The sequence below is a fragment of the Sceloporus occidentalis genome, unplaced genomic scaffold, assembly GCF_023333645.1.
Source record: "Sceloporus occidentalis isolate IW3139 unplaced genomic scaffold, rSceOcc1.0.p SCAF_2, whole genome shotgun sequence".
Taxonomy (NCBI): domain Eukaryota; kingdom Metazoa; phylum Chordata; class Lepidosauria; order Squamata; family Phrynosomatidae; genus Sceloporus; species Sceloporus occidentalis.
Window position 1 is genome coordinate 116220658 of NW_028316982.1, and position 16006 is coordinate 116236663.

Sequence of the window (16006 nt, forward strand, 5' to 3'; positions counted from 1 at the left end):
AACTTGGAAAGTAACTTTTTTAAAACAATTATTAATTACAATTATAGTTCTAAGGCTCCATCTAATTAGTTAATTACCACTGTTGTTGTTTTGTTTGCCTTCAGATCATTTCCAATGTACGGAGACCCTAAGGTGACCCTGTCACTGGCTTTCCTTGGCAAGATTTGGTTAGAGGTTTGCCATTGCCTCCCTCTGAAGCTGGGAGTATTTGACTTGCCCAAGATCACCCAGTGGGTTTCCATGGCCAAGTGGGAATTTGAACCCTGGTCTTCAGAAATGGAGTCCAGTATTCAAACCACTACATCATGCCGACTCTCAGCATCATCATTGTAGGTACAGTTTTTGTAGAAAGCCACTCTTTGTTTTCCTATGTCTCAAAGTAGCCAAAATAGGAATTGAGAGGTTATTAATTTCTACAAGTAGCCATCTTTATATGGAAACACTGTCTTCCCATTCACCACATCCTCACCTCCACACCGACAACTGAGCACAATGTAGTACAAGATCAAGCATGAAAGAGCACTCGAAGCATGTGACATCCCTTCTTTGCCATTTTGTGATATCATACTCTCCCCTTAACTTTAAAAGCAACTGAAAAGTTATAGTCACATTACAAAACTGGAGAAGTGGCATTTCCAGGCCTTAAGCAACTGCAATCTTTTTCCAGGTCTCCAGATGAGGAGACAAATAATAAGTGTGAGCACAGGTAAGAAAGAGGGATGTTTGGACTTTTGAATGTGAAAACCTTTTAAAGCCAGGTACCCATCTCCACTCAGGGATGGAAAGAATATGCATGATTATTTATTTCTAGGTCAGGAAATTAGAAGAACAGATCAGTAAGAATTTGGTGCAATTCTCTCCTGGTATCCCAAAGTGTTGTGAAACAATTATTCTGTGGTGAAAACCAAGAAGGGATGTGTGTGCAAAAAAATCCACACATTTTTCTCTGCAGAATAATTCCTCCACAAAACATTGGGATGTTTGAATACAGGAAAAATACTGTCAAGGAATATTCATTTTCTCCCACAATAGGGAGTAAACTACCCTAATTATTTCATCTTCACACATGAAGGATTAAATCCCTATCTCTGCTCTTTCCCAGCTGGTGCCAAGAGCTTACTGGCTTAGTGCACAGGAATCTGGAGGTGTGTTGCATTTGTTCCATATTGTTGCACCAAAGAGGGAACCAGGAAGAGAGATGGTGGAGTAAGAGAGAAAGTGAGAGGTGTACTGACATTATGACTTATCTGCCTTTTTGTTGTACAAGCCCTGGAAATAGTGGCAAAGGACTTGGGGAAGGAGAGAACTCTCTATGGACTGGCAGTGAAACTTCCACAAGCACCATCATCAGCACAAAACTTGGAAACAGTTGCATTGTCATGCATCCTGTAGACAAGGGCACATTGCCAGGAATGGCAGCAATTGATGCAGCTAACGGGCATTATATTGCCATCTGCCTGATTACTGAAAAAACAGGGTTGTCTGGCCCTAAATCTCCAGTTTTTGTGGGTTCTCTCCAGGCAGGAGGTACAGGTGAAAATTCTCCCATTTTGGTGGGCTCAGTTTCAAGCCAAGGAAAGGGCTGTTGTAAATTTTCTGCTCAGCTACAGTTTGCAAGGCTTAATTAATTTGGTGTTGCTGGTGGGGGTGTCTCAGAGATCTCTTATTTGTGGGGTCACCCTAAATTGAAATTGACTTGATGGCAATTTACAACAAAATTGTTTTGATGCTGCAACCTGCAAGATGCTCCAGAGTGTCTATGTATTTACTTGATCAGCTCCCTCAATTCCTCCCAGTCATTCTGGTGCCAGGGCTCATTCTTCACTCTGTTCTTACATCCTCCTGCTGTCAAGAAGCAAGCTGGCTAGATTAAATATTCCATATCCCACTTTCCTAAATGAGATTGAATAATCCCCCTTTTCACCTTGTTCTGGGAACAGCCCTTTTAGGTAAGATTTCTGTCTTACTTTCCAAACAGTAATGTGTTGTCTTCTGCGCATGCATGTGAATGACAAGCACTGAGCAACTATGGGTGATGTTTAATGCAGAACATAGGTCTCATGTCTGGAAATTTCTGGATCTGCAACAATCCTGAACTGGCAACCCTGCTCAAAGAATGCTTAGATTCTTTTTCCACTGGCTTTGGATTATCATATTACCAAGTCAACTGGATTTAAACAAATTCTGGGCCCATCACCTTCATCCTTGTTTCCACAATCATTTCATCCAGAAGCAGTTCTGCCCACTTCTGTGATATCACAAGAACCCAAAGCCTGTCATATTGAAAGAGATCACCCCCTAGTCTCAAATTTGGCCCTGAAGCCTCAGAAACTAGGATGTTAGTGGCAACCTGGCAACTTTAAACAGTGAAGTTAAGTTACAATCACAATGTAATGTTATACTCCCATTATTGGGGAAAGGGATTAATTACTAGTAACTAATTATTTGTAGTTTTAAGATGGTCCTGTACTCTTTGTTAGAGCAACAAATAGTGGATTTCTGAAGAATTATTGTCATATCTAATCTGAGATCACTTGTTTTTGACTGGGTACCTCTGATTCATTCGCTACTTTTATGAAAAGAAACAATTGTTTTTATTTTCCAAAGGAAGTTCTTGTATCAGGTTACACAACTATCTTCAGATTCCTACAGCTTCAAAAGTCCAAAGCTGCAAAACAAGTTAGAGCCCCTGTTACAAAGTATTTGTGTAAAGAAACCACTTAGGTCATGATAAGTAGCAGCTTGCTTAGGCCCTAGATAAAGACAGTTACGGAAATTGTTAATTTTGTTCATTATGTTTAGCAAATGGGACACCACCAGCTGCTGCTTTAATTTGCCTTAGAGTACAAAAACATATTGCTTTTGGCATTAGGTATTTATTTATTTTAAAAAAAGGAAACAGCGGAGATTAATTAGTTTTACTTTAATGAGCAGCTTTCATGTTTGCCCCTTGGAGGATAACACATTTAGGTGTTAATAAGGAAGGGTATTTTAACATGAAAAAAGGGTATTGGCAGGGGTTGCTCTTTGATGTTTTCTTTTGGACAGTGGAAAGAACATAGAATCATAGACCCAGAAGAGACCACAAGGTCCATCTAGTCCAAACCCCTGCCATGGAGGAATACACAAGCAAAGCACCTCCAACATATGGGCATCCATCCTCTGTTTAAAACCTCCAAAGAAGGAGACTCCACTATACTCCAAGGCATTGTGTTCTACTGTTGAACAACTCTTACAATCAGGAAGTTCTTCCTAAACTTTAGGTAGAATCTCTTTTCCTGAATTTGGAATCCATTGCTCTGTTTCATAGTCTCTGGAGTAGAAGAAAACAAGCTTGTTCCATCTTCAATATGATATTCTTTCAAATATTTAAACACAGCTATCATGTCACTTCTTAACCTTCTCTTCCCAAGGCTAAACATGCTCAGCTCCCTAAGCTGCTTCTCATAGGGCATGGCTTCCAGCTTTTCATCATTTTGGTCACGTTCCTCTGGAAAAGTCCAGCTTGTCAATATCCTTGTGGAACTGTGGTGCCAAGAACTGTGCACAATATTCCAGGTGAATATCAAAGTGGAATAGAGTGGTACTGTTTCTTCCCTCGATCTAGACGCTATACTCCTATTGATTCAGGCTAGAATCACATTGGTTTTTTTTAACCTGTTGAATCATAATGTTGACTCATGTTCAGCTTGTGGCACACTAAGACTCCTAGATGTCCTTAATATGTACTGTTGTCAAGCCAGGTGTCACCCATCCTGTATCTGTGCATTTCATTTTTTCTATCTCTAAGTGTAGTTCCTTACATTTCTCTCGGATGAAATTTGATAATTTTGGTCCAGTTTTCCAATCTGTTAATGTAATTTTGAATTCTGATCCTGTCCTCTGGTGTATTGGCTGCCCACTTCCCTAATTAGGTGTCATCTGCAAATTTGATAAGGATGCCGTCTGTTCCATTATCCAAGTCATTGACTGAGAGGTTGAATAGCATTGGGTCCAGGACAGAACTCTGGCATCCCACTAGCTTTGAAGATACTTATTACTATCATGTATTTCTGTGAATATGCATGGTTACTAAGATAGGAGAATAGCTCATTTCATCTATACAGTTGTTGATGCACACTGAAGCTTTCCATGTGGCCCCCACAGGTGCTATGGCAGTTCAGGAATACAACCATTGCACATTTTATTTTACTTAACAGCTTAAGCAGGAAATGGAGGTCGGATGAATGGGAAAATGGAATATGACATCCTGAGGTCAGAAGCAGAAGCATAGATGGCATTAATTAATTATTGCTCTTGCTCAAAGAAAGAGCCAGTCTTTACAGCTACAAGGAATGAGAAAGTGCCTCTCCCCCAACTACAAGTGATTAAAGTAAAGGTGATTACTGAGCAATTTTGATACTCCAGATTCTCTCTATGATATACAAAACACATAAAGCAAGGTACTCTTAAATTATATTTTCAATTTTGTTTTAGAAAATTAAAAAAAGTTTGTATAAAAGGTTTAACAAAAATATCCCAATAGATTATTTTTAATATTAGATACATTAGGAATTTATTTTTAATTGTGGCAATCAGTGGAGAACTAGCCTAGTTAGACAAATGTTCTGACTGAGTAAAAAGCCAATTCATATGTTCGCATGTATTTCCAAAGGTATAAATATGTATATTTGCATCAACACACATCTTTACGCATTGTGCATGTAAATATAGTGTTATTTATTTTTTAAAACTTGTCACATCTCAACTAGGCCATCAGGGCAACTTACAATAAGCTATACAATAATAATAAAACAGTTGAACAACAAATGCAGATACACAAACATAAACACTAATTTAGACATAACTGGGATTGGTAGTAACCAATATCCTTTTGGGGAAATCCCGCAGAGCACCACTGATGTTGAGTAATGAAATGTGTCAAAGGCCTGTTACAGACTGCCAAAATAAAGCTGCTTGGGGTCTCTTTGGAGGTAGGCTGTTTAAATGATGCATGCATCCTAAGAATCCGGAAGCTGCACCAAAAGCTGCACTCCGGTGCTTAGGAATGGAGTGTGGCTTTGGCGCGACCTCCGGACTCTTAGGACCCATGCATCATTTAAACAGCATACCTCCAAAGAGACCCGAAGCAGCTTTATTTTGGCAGTCTGTAACAGGCCATTGACTGCATGCTTTTCATGGATTCTTGACTAAAAATTCAGTAGATTTATATGGTATGATCTAATTCTTAACTCTTTTGTGGGTCAATAAGAATCCACGTGAAAATGCCATTAGACACATTATTTTTAATCCCAGGAGAATGTATTGCAATTTTCAGTTTATATCAAGGGTTATTAAGCCTTACATGTTGATGCATTAAAGCAACATATGTTTTCATAGGAGCTGCTCATAGGATGCTGAAATGCTCTAGTTAGAGAATCAACCATCTAAGAGAAAACATCTGAAGCGTGGGTATTAAAGTGTGTGGCTACGGGGGAGTACAACATACAGTATTCATATTGCATTTCAGTCTCTTAATTTCATCATTATGCCACAACCTTTCAAAATTTCTCCTGGCCGTCTACTCATTCACACCCTGCGCCTCTTTAACATAGATTCTTGCAATTATGTCCATTAGTTGTCCTGGCAACAGAGGCAGAGGTTAAGCCATTTGCTATAAGAGGCCCTTCCCAAATTATGATATTATACCAAATTATTGCTGGCCTTTTAACTAAAACACCTTGCTTTTCCACTCAGCTAACAGCCGAGATAGCAAGTGAGCCTGATCAATTGCACAGTTTTAAAATGGGACTCATCTTCAGAGAAGCCATTTGTACTGAATTACTGGATGGTTACTACTGAAGAAGGCAGAGGAAACAAGAATCTTTTGAAATAGTTATGGTTCAATGGACAATGAACTAAAAGTTTCCCAACACTGATAGAAAGCAGCAAGGTAATTTCACAGTAAGCTAGTCCCTTCATTAAGGAACGTATTCTAATGCCAGGGTCTGAATTAATGCCTGATGCCAATTAATAATTATATCTCCCTGACAAAGAAGATCATAATTACAACCAATTCACAGTTTTATACCGAATTTTTGGCTTAAATTTAATTCAAAAACACTGGAATATCCACTGCAGGCTATGCAACCTATTTTTTTTTCATGCTTGAAATTACAAATATTTTACTACATTTTATCCTTATCTGTTGTTTTTACTCCTGCCTGTTTTGGAAATTCATAATTTCTGACAGTGCCAACACACTAATAATAATAATAATAATAATAATAATAATAATAGTTTCATTTTTATACCGCCCTTCTTGCAATCAGGGCGGTGTACAACATGATAGAAAACATAATACATAGCACATACCATAAAAACATTTAAAATTAAAATCACATTAAAACCAATTCTGGCCAGCTTGCCACTGCTGTCGGGGGGGGAAGACTAACTGGAGCCTGTGTCCGGGAATGCTATTTTGAACAAGAAGGTCTTTAATTCCTTCTTGAACTGGGCAAGGGAGGTGGCTGAACGGAGCTCTCCGGGCAGCGAATTCCAGAGGGTCGGGGCCGAGGTGGTGAAGGTCCTCCTAGATGTGGAGGCCAGTCTTGCCCCTGGGACCCTCAATAGCTGCTGCTCGGATGTTCTGAGTGTGCGGGGCGGATTATATGGGGAGAGGTGGTCCTCTAGGTATCCTGGGCCCAAGCCATTTAGGGCTTTATAGGTTATAACCAACACCTTGTATTGCGCCTGGAAACGAATAGGCAGCCAGTGCAGATCTTTAAGCACTGGTGTTATATGACTGGCCCTGGGTATGCCAGTGACCAGTCTGGCTGCCGTATTCTGTACCAGTTGTAGCTTCCGGGTTTGGTACAAGGGTTGCCCCATGTAGAGCGCATTGCAGAAATCCAATCGAGAGGTTACCAGAGCATGTACTACCGTTTCAAGGTCCCTCTGGCCCAGGTAGGGACGCAGCTGGCGAATCAGCTGAAGCTGATAGCAGGTGCTCCTGACCGTCGCATCCACCTGAGATGTAAGGTGGAGCGACGAGTCAAGGAGCACCCCCAGACTGCGTACCGAGTCCTTCACGGGAAGCGTGATCCCGTTCAGGACAGGTGGAACCACCGCCATCCCCGGGCCAGGGGAACCTATCACGAGTACCTCCATTTTCTCTGGATTCAGACTGAGTCGGTTTTCCCTCATCCAGCCCATTACTGACTCCAGACAGGCCACGAGAGGAGAGACGCCATCCTCAGTCACTGCATCAGTCGGAGATATAGAGAAGGCTATTTGGGTGTCATCAGCGTACTGATAACCCCGCGCCCCATGTCTCCGGATGATCTCTCCCAGCGGTTTCATGTAAATGTTGAAAAGCATGGGAGACAGAATGGCTCCTTGAGGGACCCCAGATATAAGGGCCCTCTTATCGGAGCACACGTCTCCCAGCTGCACCATCTGGAACCTCCCAGAGAGGTAGGACCGGAACCACTGGAGCGCAGTGCCCCCGATTCCCACCTCTGCCAGGCGCTCCAGAAGGATACCATGGTCTATGGTATCGAAAGCCGCTGAGATGTCCAAGAGCACCAACAGGGACATGCTTCCCCTGTCGATGCCCAGATGGAGATCATCGACCAAGGCGACCATGGCCGTCTCAACCCCGTAACCCGCCCAAAAGCCAGTTTGAAATGGGTCCAGATAATCCGTTTCGTCCAAGATCGCTTGGAGCTGGATTGCAACCGCCCTCTCGATCACCTTCCCCAAAAATGGCAGTAGTGAAACTGGCCGATAGTTATTATGCATCAGGGGGTCGAGGGAGGGCTTTTTTAACAGCGGTTTTACAATGGCCAATTTTAAGCTGGATGGAAATTGCCCGTCCCTCAGAGATGTATTTATAATCCGGTGTAACAATGAAGTTACCACCGGTCCCCCCTGAGCCGCTAGCCATGAGGGACTGGGATCGAGAGAGCAGGTTGTCTTCCGAACGCTTCTAAGGATCTTGTCCACATCATCGGTACTAACCAACTCAAACTGATCCAGTTTAATGGAGTCCACGGAGGCTCTGGATAACTCTACCCTAGGTTCTGCCCTAATGCCGGCATTAAGACCTTCGCTTATCCGAGCGATTTTATCCGCGAAGAAGTTGTTAAATTGGTCACAGCAGGCCTTAGAAGGTTCAAGGATCTGGTTCGGGGCAGGAGGGAGCTGAGTTAGCTCCCTGACTACCCTGAACAACTCTGCTGGACGCGACTCCGCGGACGCGACACAAGCACCATAGAACGAGTTCTTAGCTGCTCGTATCGCCTCTCCATAGTCCTCCAAAAGGCGGTCTAGGAGAGCCTTGTCGGCTAAGCGTAGGTGTTTCTGCCAGCAATGCTCTAGCCGTCGCAGAACCCGCTTCCTCGCCCGGAGATCTTCCGTATACCAGGGCTTACGTTTGGAAGCAGGCCTGAGAGGGTGCTTGGGAGCGATCCTGTGTATAGCCCTAGAGAGACTGGTATCCCAGATACCAGTCAGGGCATCAACAGAGTCGCCGTCATCTCCAACCATGTGCCCCTCTAAGGCTTCTTGGAACCTACTGGGTTCCATCAGCCTTCGAGGGTGGACCATCCTAATAGGTCCACCACCCCCGGGGGGGATCTGGGTAGGAGCCTTGATTTTTGCCTCCACAAGGAAATGATCCATCCATGACAGGGGGGAAATATTAGTTATTTCCGCCCACGGATTTTCCGCATCCGTACAAAAGACCAAATCCAGTGTATTACCCGCAAAATGCGTTGGTCCCGAGATCAGCTGGGACAGGCCCATGGCCGCCATGGTATCCATGAATTCCCGAGCCGCACCGGATGGAACATAGTTGGCCACGAAGGGGATGTTGAAATCACCCAGAACAAGTAGCCTGGGTGTTTCCAGCATCAGCTCCGAGACCAGCTGTGTCAGCTCGTTAAGGGAGTCTGTTAGTGCACAGGGTGGCCGATACACCAACAAAATCCCTAGACTGTCCCTAGCCCTCAGGGTCAAGTAAATACACTCGATAAAGGAAGTTTGACGGATGTGGTTCCTGGTGAGAGACAAGGTGTTCTTATGTACCAAGGCAACACCCCCCCCCCCCCGCCCACCTAACCTGGACTGGTCCTTCACCGAAAACCCGGCAGGGAGGGCCTGCGCCCACACAGCATCCCCCTCAAGCCCAAGCCAGGTTTCGGTAATGCAAGCCAGGTCACAATTGCTATCCTCCAACAGATCGTGGATGATGTGGGTCTTGTTGTTGATAGACCTGGCATTGCACAGGAGCAGAGACAGGGTTTGTGGCACGGTTGGAGTGACCCTCAGGTCCTTTTGATTAGGAGGGGGACAGGAAGGAGAGATAGATATGACGCATCGATCTCGCCTTCCTCTGTAACGCAAGTCCACTCTCCTACCACCATACCTCCCCCTGCCCCACACCACCTCAATGGGAGCTCCGCTCGTGCAGACATTACCCTCTCCCTCCCCAGCCAAAGCATTCCCCGCATCCATATCCTCCCCCTCCCCCTACCAAGCAACAGAAAGAACAGAGGTGTGCCACTGCAGACATACTCTGTTCACAAGCTGGCATTGACACAACCGTCCTGCCCCTAGCGCCGCTGCAGAAATGCGCAGCTGCACAGTTGCGGAGCTGCGGAGTCCCAGTAAACAGTCCGTGGGCGGCCTCCCCGGGCCGGTGCACAGCTGCGCACCTCCGACAACCCGGGAAGGGCCGCCCGGCAGCAAACGCAGCTCTCGGTGGAGTCCGGTGGCAAGGGGAGGCGTGACGGAGGAGGAGACCAGTCAAGCTGGCTTTAAGCGTGCCGCTGCCCCGACACGCCCCTCTCTCCACCTTCCCCCCAGATGTCCCAAATTTGGCTCACCAGAGCCGCTGCCGAGATGCAAACAAAGAAGGGAGTCCCAGCAAACAGTCCGTGGGCAGCCTCCCCGGGCCGGTGCGCAGCTGCGCACCTCCGACAACCCAGGAAGGGCCGCCCGGCAGCAAACGCAGCTCTCGGTGGAGTCCGGTGGCAAGGGGAGGCGTATCAAGTTCATGTATATGTTTACGCACCATACTCACATCTGTAAACCTTACTTCTCCAGGATTCCTTACTGTGCAGACAAATCTACATGTGTACAATTAACACAGTGCAGCATGTGCGCACAGTATGCGTGCGCGCACCATAGAAAATATTACAGCGTGGCTTCCGTGTAAACTAGAAGCTGCATATGGCGTACCCGCATATGAAGCAGGCGCGCTATATAAGAGAAACTGATCTTTTCATGAAGGAGACAAGAAAAAAGGCAAGCATGCACAGTCAAGCCCTGCCCCATCTAGATATTGATTTTAACATGTAACAAGGGTTTATTAATCGGTGAAATTCAAAGGTAAATTATGCCTTTTACTAGCTTTGTGTGCAAAGGAAGCCCAGTGCACACCTACTGAAGAAGAACTGTGTATGTCCCAGAGTGGAGATTTCCTTTCTATGAATACATGTGGTTCTACACAAGGCACAGACAGAAAATGTATTAGTTGAAAAGGTCATAGATGGTTTTACCCATCTTGCCTCCTACATTCAACCTTTATCTCACATCACAAGGGCAGCTCCTGTAATTTGATTCTTCTTTTGCATTAATATACCAGCAGAGTAATCCTTCCTACATATACACATGCACTTTTGAAAGGGGTGAGCTTCCAAGTATTGCATAATAGCTAAATAACACGATTATGCTACATCTTCTGTCTGCTGCACCTTTCAGACTACAGTCTTTCTTATAATCAGTGGTGCTGCTGGTTAATTGAAATAGAGCAATAAATCTACAAATGCTATTGGCCCATAAAGGGCTCCTAACCCACCCACCCAGATACGTTGTTTGCAGCTTGACTTTAAAGAAAAACTGAACAGATGCTTTGCCAGTTTAGAAAACTTTCCCTATATATAATTGTCTAGAGACAATTCTTACTAAGCAAAGATAACTAGGCAAATGGATAGTGACAGATCTAGTATGGCAGCTTGGGTCCATTCCACAGACTCAGTGTTTGTCTTTTCCTTCAGACTCTACCATGCTCTTACAACAAGATGTTAGGAATACGTTACATCCTTTCCCCCCTTCTCATTGTCCTCTTTCCAGCCTCTTAACTACTTTCCCCCTCCTTTACTGCTCCCATTCTTTTTCATTTTCCTTCATGCTGATTTTCTTTCATTTGAACTCCCCCTTCTTCACTTCTCCCCGTTTATTTTTTTCTTGATTTCCTCTGAGACCTTACCTTGTTTTTCCCTTTCCCCCCTTCCATCTAGTTTTCTACGGTCTCCTACTCACCTGGGTACCGAAGGATAGGTATTAATGCCAATGGCATGGGTTGGGAGAGGATAACTGGAGCCAGTAATGGAAAAGCTGTACCAATGTAGGCAACCCAGTTTGGAAGAATAAGTGGCAACAGAGGAAGCTGCCACCTACTGATGGTTCAGCCTGGCTGGGGATGACATGGGAAGTTAAGGCATGGGCAGTGCCCCCATCCAATCCACTGATAGCTACACCATTGAGATAAAAAGGCACAGACACACACAAAGTACAAATAATGCTGACGTTCACAAGGTGCACACCTTAACATTTAAGAATCAAAGAAACCTTATCTAAGTTTTCTTTTTTTAAAGATGCTATCAACGCTAACAACACTCCCTTTGTATTTTCAGCTGTTTTCAACCATCTGAACTACATGTACAATTCAAATGATCACCTGGGGGGTGATCATATTTTGTGGAATGCTACTGAAAAAATGTAACATGAAACATACCTAAGGGGAGGGGTGGAATAATAGAGTTGGAAGAAACCACAAGGACCATCCTGCCCAACCTTCAGTCACAGAGAATTGCAACAAGCAAGGCACCCCTAACAGATGATTATCCCACTTTCTTTAAAAACCTCCAAAGAAGGAGTCTCCGCCACATTGCAAGGCAGTGTACCCTATTGTCAAAAAGCTCTTATCATCAAGAAATTCTTTCTAATGTTTAGGTGGAATCTCTTTTCCTGTAGTTTGACTCCATTGTTCTGTGTCCTAGTCTCTGGAGCAGCAGAAAACTCCTACTTCAATATGACATCCTTTCAAAAATTTAAACATCACTATCAAGTCACTTCAACCTTCTCTTCCCTGGTGGTGCAGTAGTTAAATGTCTTTACTGCAGCCACAAGGTTATCAGTTCGATCCCAGGGGCTACAAGGACCACTCAGCCTTGTATCCTTCCATAGGTCACTAAAATGAGTACCCAGTTTGTTAGGAGCAATAAGCTTACACATTGATTGCTGGAGGAACCTGGGAATGGCAGTTGTGTAATCACATGGGCACACAACCATTGTGTATTTCCTTACCACCTGGTGGTGAGGCATGCCCCTTGCCCCCCCAGCTAGACTCAAGTCTTATTGCCAAACCTCAAGGTCCTCTAAGAGGAGCCCCCATAAAGGTGGGAGGAGCAAGGTACCCCAGACCTATCCTTCCCAAAAGTGGGCCCTGTCCCTATGCCACACCACTAAAGTTGTGACAAAGTACAAGAAACATAGAAGCATGAAATTTACAATGACCATGCAAATGTAGAGTAGGTAGGTAGGTAGGAATACTGCCAAAGGTGGACTGTCCAGGGAGCAGTTCAACACATACAGTACCTCCCTGGTGGGTCAGAAGGAAAGCTTCCACATATTTCCCAGCTTTGGAAGGTTTAGCCTCTGACTGACTGCCTGTTTTGAAGTTCACACAAAATACACTGGCTTCTGGGACAAAAATTCCTGGCCGAAGGAAAATGCCAGCTCCCACTACTTTGGTGCCTCTGCAGAGCCACAAAAGTGGCTCCCACAAGATTGGCAATTACTGATTCTGGAGTAACAATGAAGCACCAGAACTGATATATTTTGATCAAAGATTTAACTTTTTACTGGATCGCAATTCACCAGGCAGCTTGTTTAAACACAATCACACAGATGCACATGAAAAAGCCTATGCAGCTATCTGAACTGAAACGTCTAGTGAGAAAAGCAGCATGCTGTCATGACATAACGCACACAAACTAATAGTTCTATAAAGCCAGGAGGGTGATGCCCTGTGTACCAACATTTCAGTCATGGAAAGATTAGTAGCTCCTTTGGGGATGAGACGTTCTCTGGGTCGAAGCCAAACAAAAAGCCCAAATGGAGTGAATGATTGCTTTTTTGAATCAAGAACACTTCTAATGGACTGTAGACATTTTCCTAAGACAAATGAGGTGTTCTAAAAATTGAACTGTGTCTTACACAAGTGCTGCTAAATCAGTCCAATGACACAGTTTAAGGTGCTAAATCAGTCTGCTAACCAGACTTTGAACATAGCACCCAGTGTTGTTGCAAGTGCCCACAGAAATACAACGATCAAATCTGGCATTGTCAACATTGGAATAATGATGGTACATCAATTTGTGAAAAAGTAGAGAATTGAAGAAAGGAGGCTTTAAGAAAGACAACAGAAGGCACAATTCAGCAAACGATATGCACTTTTAAATCCCAATGGGAAAATTAAATATATTTAAACCAAGCATCGTCTTGGTCTCTTCAGTTGTCTAGCAAGTTCTTCAGACCAAGAGGGGAAAAAATCAGATATTTTTCCTCTTCACCATTTTAGATTTACCATGAAGTCAGCAAATACGCTGGATTCCGAAATTGAAATCTATCTCCAGTTTGAAAGCAACAAAATATGCATTTAATTATATCCTTCCTTCACACAAGAACACAATCTTAGTTCACCCAAAGGCAATCAAAAGCAAGAGCCAAGCATCCTCCTGTTTTCATTGTACATCTACTGCTCATTTCACCCAATTGCTCCTTGGGGAGGACAAGCCTGTTAATTGAAATGGGCCACCCCATGCTACTCTCGGCAGCTGGGTTTGATTGCTCAGTTCCAATAAATAACACCGCCATATTAATTTAGACAGAACAATTAACACTAGGCCAGACATGTTTCACGGTATATAGGAGCTGTGTGCTAAAATACTGACTGTCATTGAAGAGGAAATAAATTTAGCTAGAGCCGTGATCCCTTCAAAATAATAACCTATCCTTATTTCATGCTGTCCTTTAACTCATTCACAGCAGCGTCTTTGGTTGCAAATAGTCTTCATCATGATCTAAGTTGAAACCGTATCTGCTGACCAAGTTGTGATTAAAGAATAATAAATTATATAATAAATCTTCTACTCGTATGCAGATATCAAACTGACATTTGATAAATGGATCATTGCATTTTTTGCTTTTTAGTTAATATGAAATCAGGTAAAACCTATATCTCACACAATTAAAAATCTACAACTACAGCTCATTCACTTTTTTTAAAGCAAAATATAGTTCTTAAACATTCTCCTTTTTTGAATTTTTTTCCCACATGGCCATTTCTGTTACAGAACGCCTGGGAATTAAAGCCCATTTTAGTGCCAGGTATCACAGATCAATGAAATGAATGGGACTTGTTTAAAAATGCAATTGATTTCAGTGGGTCTATTCAAGTTGGGACTAATAGTGAAGTTAAGGCTTTACAGCAGTACACTTATAGCGCTATATTCCACCTTTAAATGCCATGGCAAAGTCCTGTGGAAGCCTGGGATTTACAGTTTAGGGAGGAGAACTGGGAATTCTCAACCAGAGAACTCTTGGGACTCACTAAAGTACAAACCCTCGAATTCCACACATTGTTGCCATGGCAGTTAAAGTAGAATATAGAACTCTAGTGGTGCAGTGTGATAGGGCCGTTATTCTTAAGTGCTGTAGAAAATTCTAGTACTTATTCCAGGGCCCAGTTCTTGTAGGGCAAAACCAAGGCTGTGGAGCCATCCTGTTGTCCCACTTTAGTTGCATTTGATCTAGAAACAAATCCATTCAGCACTCGCTTGCAATCTACATGTCACTGGTGAAAAGTAAAACTTGTGGGCAAGCTGTTTTGCAGGGAAGCTTGGCAACCCTTATGATAGAAATGGATGAGAGGCTTATACGATACCCAGGATTCTTTCTATTATACTCTGAAAATCACTTGCCATAAATAGAGATGTGATAGTAAAACCAAATTTACTTGTCTTTTTTCATTTCCCATCAATGACAAGCAATTATTTCTAAAGAGATCATTTCAGCTTAATGGTGTAGTTGGTCAAACTGCCCTAAATTCATAGAAGGATTAGGAAGGCAACACAATCTCTACCCGTCTTTAACAGAAGGGAAATCTGATCTGACAGTGGGCAGAAGAAAGGGTAGAAAGCCTTGAGAATAATGGAAGAGAGAAGTAGTTGGGCCCCAAGAAAGAAGGCAGGGCAGCTGCAAAGAGACAAGACCAAAAGAAGTAACCAAGCTTTAGGAAATTAAGGTACAAAGATTGCCTGGTGCAGAGAAATGGGGAAAGAAGAAAATGGCAGAGGGAGAAAACTGAAAGAGAGAAAGGGTGCACCTTGGCAAGGCTTGCAGGGATAAGAATGGATGAACTTGATCTGTTGATCTGAAATAACCATCCAAACCTTTGTGTGTTGCATGCCTTCAAGTTGTTTTCCAACTTATGATGACTCTAAGGCGACCCTGTCAGGAGGCTTTCTTGGCAATATTTGTTCAGAGCAGGCTTGCCACTGCCTTCCCCTGAGGCTGAGAGCATGTGATTTGCCCAAGGTCACCCATTGGGTTTCATGGTTGAGTGGGAATCGACTCCTGGTCTCCAGAGTCATAGTCCAACATTCAAACCACTATGTCACGCTGCTTCAGATAATTTTACATACAAATATTATATTATATATTACATATATGCACACACTCGCACTCCACATTTGTGGCTTTGACTTTTGCCAATTTGATTATATACAGATTTTATTAATATGTTCTCTCAGGAATATCTAGGTCCTCCAGCACAACTTTATGGTCAACTGTATCCAAAAGTTGAACTGAAGGACCAAGAGATTCCTAGGGAGAACACTCCACTAGGCATTTGTAGCTTCCATGGTCAATGTCTGGCAGATGTTGACCACAGAGT

The 16006-nt window shown here is 43.4% G+C and overlaps 1 pseudogene; it reads right to left on the minus strand.

Annotated features, from left to right (window-relative positions):
* The window catches only part of LOC149318912 (heparan-alpha-glucosaminide N-acetyltransferase-like), a 175307-nt pseudogene that overhangs the window by 95473 nt on the left and 63828 nt on the right, over positions 1 to 16006 (minus strand).